The following is a 7037-nucleotide window of genomic DNA, read 5'->3' as shown; positions in this document are numbered from 1 at the left end:
TTGTCTAGACCCTATGTCTGTACCTTACTTGTGTTTGTCTAGACACCTATGCTGTACCTTACTTGTTTTTGTCTAGACACCTATGTCTGTACCTTACTTGTGTTTGTCTAGACACACCTATGCCTGTACCTTACTTGTGTTTGTCTAGACGTCTATGGCTGTACCTTACTTGTGTTTGTCTAGACACCTATGTCTGTACCTTACTTGTGTTTGTCTAGACACCTATGTCTGTACCTTACTTGTGTTTGTCTAGACGTCTATGTCTGTACCTTACTTGTGTTTGTCTAGACACCTATGTCTGTACCTTACTTGTGTTTGTCTAGACACCTATGACTGTACCTTACTTGTGTTTGTCTAGACACCTATGTCTGTACCTTACTTGTGTTTGTCTAGACACCTATGTCTGTACCTTACTTGTGTTTGTCTAGACACCTATGTCTGTACCTTACTTGTGTTTGTCTAGACACCTATGTCTGTACCTTACTTGTGTTTGTCTAGACACCTATGACTGTACCTTACTTGTGTTTGTCTAGACACCTATGACTGTACCTTACTTGTGTTTGTCTAGACACCTATGACTGTACCTTACTTGTGTTTGTCTAGACACCTATGGCTGTACCTTACTTGTGTTTGTCTAGAAACCTATGGCTGTACCTTACTTGTGTTTGTCTAGACACCTATGACTGTACCTTACTTGTGTTTGTCTAGACACCTATGGCTGTACCTTACTTGTGTTTGTCTAGACACCTATGGCTGTACCTTACTTGTGTTTGTCTAGACACCTATGTCTGTACCTTACCTGTGTTTTTTCTAGACATATAGACTGTACCTTACTTGTGTTTGTCTCGACGCCTATGACTGTACCTTACATGTGTTTGTCTAGACACCTATACAGCCTTGTTATATTGCACAGTTCGAAAAGTATGACGTCAAGCTCGCAAACACATGACGTCACAATCAATACCTACACGCACGGGCAGATAACTGAAATATAAAATGCAGAATATCAAGGGTACGAACACGACGAATGTATTTGATGTTAAACGCTGCATATAGGCTGCTAATATGTATTACACGTAAAATAAAACAAATCGTCAAAAAGCAGAAACAAATCAACATAATGTAGACTTGGATCTCCAAGGTGAGTTTGAAGCTTTTCCGTATGTTGATGACGATTTTGTTTTCTGATTTTTGTATTCTATAAACATTCATCTGGAAAACTGATGATGAATTGATTACAACGTATATGATAAAATATTTCATGGCTCACTATGATTTCATTCATTTTAACCAATTTTATTAAATCAATCAAAAGGATTGGGCAACATACTATGCCTATATAAGCCCTTTCCTAGCCAGAAACTATAAATCAAATTAAAGTATATACCTGTATTATGTTGATTAAACAAATTAAACAAATTTGGTATGTAACAAAAGAATATTATTATTACTATTAATATGCCAAGTATTATACTCTTATGGATATATAAGTTTGGGAATAAATTTTATATTGTTATTTTTATATATAACATAATTGTACAAGGGAGAGAATTCATTAATGGACTGAATAATATTATATATAGAGTAATTAGTTATGTAATATAACAGACAAGTAAGCCACTAAAACATTTTTGAAGTTTTCCCAGTTTTAATAGGTACGTAATACAGTGATTCTGCCTGTGTCTGGGACTACGAAAGTCCATAGCCAATTATTGGCAAAAGCCCCTAACACAGGCGAATACTAGATTTGCACCTAATAAAACTGGAAAAAGAGAGTAAAGCTTAGCATCATCATGATCGTGATTTAACATAAAAGATTCATATAATAAGAGGATTTGTTTTTTATAGAAGTTCTGATCGCGATCACTACCCACCATTCCATACAGGAAGTTTATAAACAATAATAAAAATATTTGGACATAATTTGGATATTTGGATATTTAGAAGACCCAAACAATATCAAAAATGGTGTACATGGGTGTACAGACCCCCCCCCCCCCCCCCACACACACACACACATATATATGTTTGGATATATAAATAAATCAGATAAGTCGTTTGTATTAATTTAAAAAAATGAAACATATTTTGACAGTAAAATACGTCATTGTTAAGTTAAACGTAAAATTGTTTATTATTTCACATGACTTTTACACATAAGTTTGATATTTTTGTAGCTTGTAATACGTTTTTTTATTTGCAGATGATGGCAGTGTCACCGAAGCGGAGTTTACAGAATTCTTCAGAGAAGTAAGTACCACACATATAGCATCTAATGCTTAAAGATGCTCCACCGCCGACAGAACATAAACGATACTCATTATTTGAACAATAATTGGTGTTTAATCATGTAAATTTATGTCTAATTAACACAAAAAATAACATAAAATAATTAAGTTTGCCTTTGGTGCATGCGCTATCGGTACTTAATTTCATATAGGACATAGTGCTACGGATTTTTTTTCGGGATGCAATTAATTATTTTTAATACTTTTATCTTGAAGTAAAAAATGGTGATAATGGTGTTAATTAAGTAACTTTTGTAACTGAAGAAAAATACTAATTCGCCTGCTTTTTATTGAGACAAAATACTATTTGTCAGCGGTGGAGCATCTTTAACTAAAGTTTTTATTAATTTTTCACTGGTATTCTTTAGATGAAATCTAATGATAACATCAGCCGTTGTTTATTACAATACAACACTTGGTCACACATATAAATATATAATGATTTTCATAAACAGGACATCAAAGTAAACTCGTTATATATAGAGTGATTATTATGTCCTCTCTTACGATCAGCCATTCATGGTTCTTGTATAATTTTCATGAGTGACGAAAGTCAATTGAAGTATGAGGTCTAAATCGCTGAACTAAGGCCAGTTCTAATGTATAGTTGTGGGGTTATGAGAGAATGTGACCATCGTAATTATAAAATAAGGAAATAGTGGGGTATTGAACGTATCTTTCAACTCATGTGGGTCCTATAGTACTCGAGTGTAGAGGCCTTAGTTGTTGCTCTTTACAATAAATAAGAAATAAAGATATGTTTAAAAAAGGAAAATCAGTTTAGCTGAATGTTCTTCTGTAAACATTTGCATTTTACGATTAGGTCACAATGCATCTGTTTGAACGTCTGCAGCAACGGCACATCACATAAAGTGATCTGCTGAAGTAGGGATTTTTACAAGTAGGGCACAGTTAGTTTGATTACTAATTACATGACAAAGGGAACAGAATGCCATGCTTATTTCGGTGTTCGGTTTAGTTGGGTTTGAATTTAAAAAAAAAAAAAAAAAAAAAAGATTTAGTAAACAGATATTTATCAATAACCTTTAACATATTTTCTTACGCATTGATATGAAATGCTACTAATTAAAAAAATCTACAAGACAGATGGCAGTGTACAATGTATTCCACAGTGTTGGTAATATCCATCGACGTGATTCTAAATCTTTCCGAAAGAAGGCTTAATTTAGTCTCATTCTGTGGGGTTAATGTATTACCCTAATACACATAATTAAAAACTAATATCTTGTAGGCTTTGACCGTCCTGTATTACCCTAAAACACACATATATAAACATTAATGATTTATATATTGTAGGCTTTGACCGTCCTATATATATAAATTAATAATTTATATCTGGTAGGCTTTTACTGTCCTGTATTACCCTAATACAAATAATATAATATATATTTATTAATAATAATTTATATCTTATAGGCTTTGACTATCCTATATTACCCTAATACACATGATATAATATATATTTTTATAATAATTTATATATTGTAGGCTTTGACCGTTCTGTATTACCGAAATACACACACATATATGTACATTAATAATTTATATCTTGTAGACTTTTACCGTCCATTATTTCTCTAATACACATACATTTATAATAATTCATATCTTGAAGGCTTTGACCGTCCTGTATTACCCTAATACACACATATATACATTAACAATTTATATCTTGTAGGCTTTGACCGTCCTGTATTACCCTAATACACACACATATATATACATTAATAATGAATACCTTGTAGGCTTTGATTGTCCTGTATTACCCTAAAACACATAATATGATATATATTTATTAATAATTATTTATATCTTATAGGCTTTGACCGTCCTGTATTACTCCAATACACTTGTGTTTATAACAATTTATATCTTGTAGGCTTTGACCGTCCTGTATTACTCTAATACACAACATATATATACATTTATAATAATTTATATTTTGTAGGCTTCGACCGACCTGTATTACCCCAATACACATGTATTTATAATAATTTATATCTTGTAGGCTTTGACTGTCCTGTATTACCCCAATACAGATGTATTTATAACAATTTATATCTTGTCGACTTTGACCGTCCTGTATTACCCCAATACACATGTATTTATAATAATTTATATCTTGTAGGCTTTGACCGTCCTGTTCGTCCTTCAGTATGAGAAAGACCAACTCTCCACAACACCATCCTCATGAAAATGGTCACGTGATGTTGTCTTTCTATCATAAATAAGGTCACAATGTCAATATGCAAATCTTAATTAAAGTGGACCAACTAAAAGTCATTCGTCTTGCATCGTTTGTATTATATCTACGGAGCCCGCGAAGGGACATGGAAAAATATTTATTAATCCGTGCACACGGTTTGTCAATCCGTTCGCACGGATTACTAATCCGTGCACACGGTTTGTCAATCCGTCCGCACGGTTTGTCAATCCGTTCGCACGGATTACTAATCCGTGCACACGGTTTGCCAATCCGTCCGCACGGTTTGTCAATCCGTGCACACGGTTTACTAATCCGTGCACACGGTTTGTCAATCCGTTCGCACGGATTACTAATCCTTGCACACGGTTTGTGAATCCGTGCACACGGTTTGTGAATCCGTGCACACGGTTTGCAATCCGTGCAGTGCACACGGTTTGCCAATCCGTGCACACGGTTTGCCAATTACGTGCACACGGTTTGCCAATCCGTCCGCACGGTTTACCAATCCGTGCACACGGTTTGTGAATCCGTGCACACGGTTTGTGAATCCGTGCACACGGTTTACCAATCCGTGCACACGGTTTGTCAATCCGTGCACACGGTTTACTAATCCGTGCACACGGTTTGACAATCCGTCCGCACGGTTTACCAATCCGTGCACACGGTTTGACAATCCGTCCGCACGGTTTACTAATCCGTGCACACGGTTTGTCTATTTGATATATTATCAAACCGTGACGTGTACATTGAACATTGAACCATCGACTACCTTCGAGTCAATTGATTATAGAGGGCACGGCGGCAACATGAGGTAAGGAAAATCTACAGTTTTAATTAATGGATAATACAATGGAGACATATAAACATGTATCTTACAAAACGTTTAATGTGCTTTTTAATTGATGCATACAGATTATTGATTATTTTCAATTTGTAAGTATGAAGTAAACGACTTGTTATAAGTATGCTTAGAAGTCGATGTTAACATTTTAAATAATTAGATCACAGAGTAAAGAGTAATATTAAAAAATATACACAATGCATGTGTATATGTACTTCATCTAATAGACAATTTCTACTTTATATTCCAGTTGACGGCAATTCAAAAACAAAGACACGTGCTTCCATTACGGGAAAAAGTAGTCAAATATTATTGTGTAACTGAACGGAGAGACGACATACTGGTGGTAAAACGATGCCAAAGTTTTTAAGAAGAATACCGGTTGACTGTGTTTCAATGTGATGCTAAAATGGCTCTATCTAAAATATGACATTGATTAGTTAACCATATTATTAATTGTCCTTAAAATAATGTCACGCTCGTCTGGTGATCAAGGATAAGATCAGACAGGGCTATGTAAGGACGAGTCTTATCGAGAGAAAAAATAAAGCCAGAGTATTGGGAGAAAACCATCGATATGTTTCAAAATCCTGACAACTGCCCCACTCCACATAGGTTTCGAACTCAAAGGTGAAAGACATCGCGCGACTGTCACTAATTGGACCAAAGACCAATAAACACTGCCATTCAAAAAAATGTTTCTTTAAAACTACATGTGAAGAAAAGATTCATTGAGCTGTTTTTTCGTCTGACGCAGTGATAGTCAACTAACGCACGATGATTAGAACGAGGCGGAAAGCATAAGACGACCCGCGTTAACGTTATGAAGGTGAACATTTTATTTAAATTGTTCAGAAGATGATGATAAATGTAGTGTTAATAACTTTTGCAACTCTACAAAATTATCAGTATCGTTTTATATTCCCAATTTTTTTTAATTAAAAGGTGTTTCGAAAAGATACATGTTTTGGGGTTTTATGTCAAACGGGATATTTTCCATGGATTTATTGTTGGCTTTAATAAAAAAAAACATGTATATACGCTGACTGATACACAAATGTATCTCATTATTTTACAAATGATAGTTGATTGATTATCACAATAAATCGATTTGTTTTGGCTACTTTTTCACATTTTTGTTACATGTATAATCAGTGTATGTATGCTGATCTGTACATATGAAAATACTTACATTAGTAATATTTAAATGAGTTGTAACATGGTCCGTCTTAATATAGTGGTGAAATACATGTACAATAATCTAGTATTAAATGGACACAATATATTGTTTGTTTCTTAACATCAACCTGTACATGGATTCGTTCACTTTTAAAATTGTACAGTTGTCCTCGTCCGAATGTTGGAGCTCAAAAGCATCTGCAAATTAATTAGTTTATAGACATGTATAACCATTTTCAGTCGTTGTATAGATTTATATAATAAATCGGCTGGAATCATACTCTACATGGTGTACATGTATAAAACAAAAGTAAGATTTAGACCTTTAAAACGTAATGTGGTAGACACAGGTCATACAATGTTTCAATACTCGAGTTCAAGCTCGTAACTTTTAACAAGTAACTCACCCTGTGGAATATATTCTGTATTCAACAACAACGACTCTTGTAACCTGTATTTCTATAAACTGTAACTAATTATCAGATCCATGTGTTGGGCTTAC

The 7037-nt window shown here is 34.1% G+C and overlaps 2 long non-coding RNA genes across 2 annotated transcripts; both read left to right on the top strand.

The window, feature by feature from the left end:
• Positions 1–2139: 2139 nt before the first annotated feature.
• LOC138320451 (uncharacterized) lies at positions 2140–4592 on the top strand. The gene is made up of 2 exons (XR_011208188.1): positions 2140–2250; positions 4438–4592. It is a non-coding gene; the product is annotated as an uncharacterized lncRNA (long non-coding RNA).
• Positions 4593–5076: 484 nt separating this feature from the next.
• On the top strand, positions 5077–6315 carry LOC138320450 (uncharacterized). The gene is made up of 2 exons (XR_011208187.1): positions 5077–5326; positions 5607–6315. It is a non-coding gene; the product is annotated as an uncharacterized lncRNA (long non-coding RNA).
• Positions 6316–7037: the final 722 nt, after the last annotated feature.

This window comes from Argopecten irradians, chromosome 4, assembly GCF_041381155.1.
Source record: "Argopecten irradians isolate NY chromosome 4, Ai_NY, whole genome shotgun sequence".
Lineage (NCBI taxonomy): Eukaryota > Metazoa > Mollusca > Bivalvia > Pectinida > Pectinidae > Argopecten > Argopecten irradians.
This window is presented reverse-complemented; position numbering and strand designations above follow the sequence as displayed.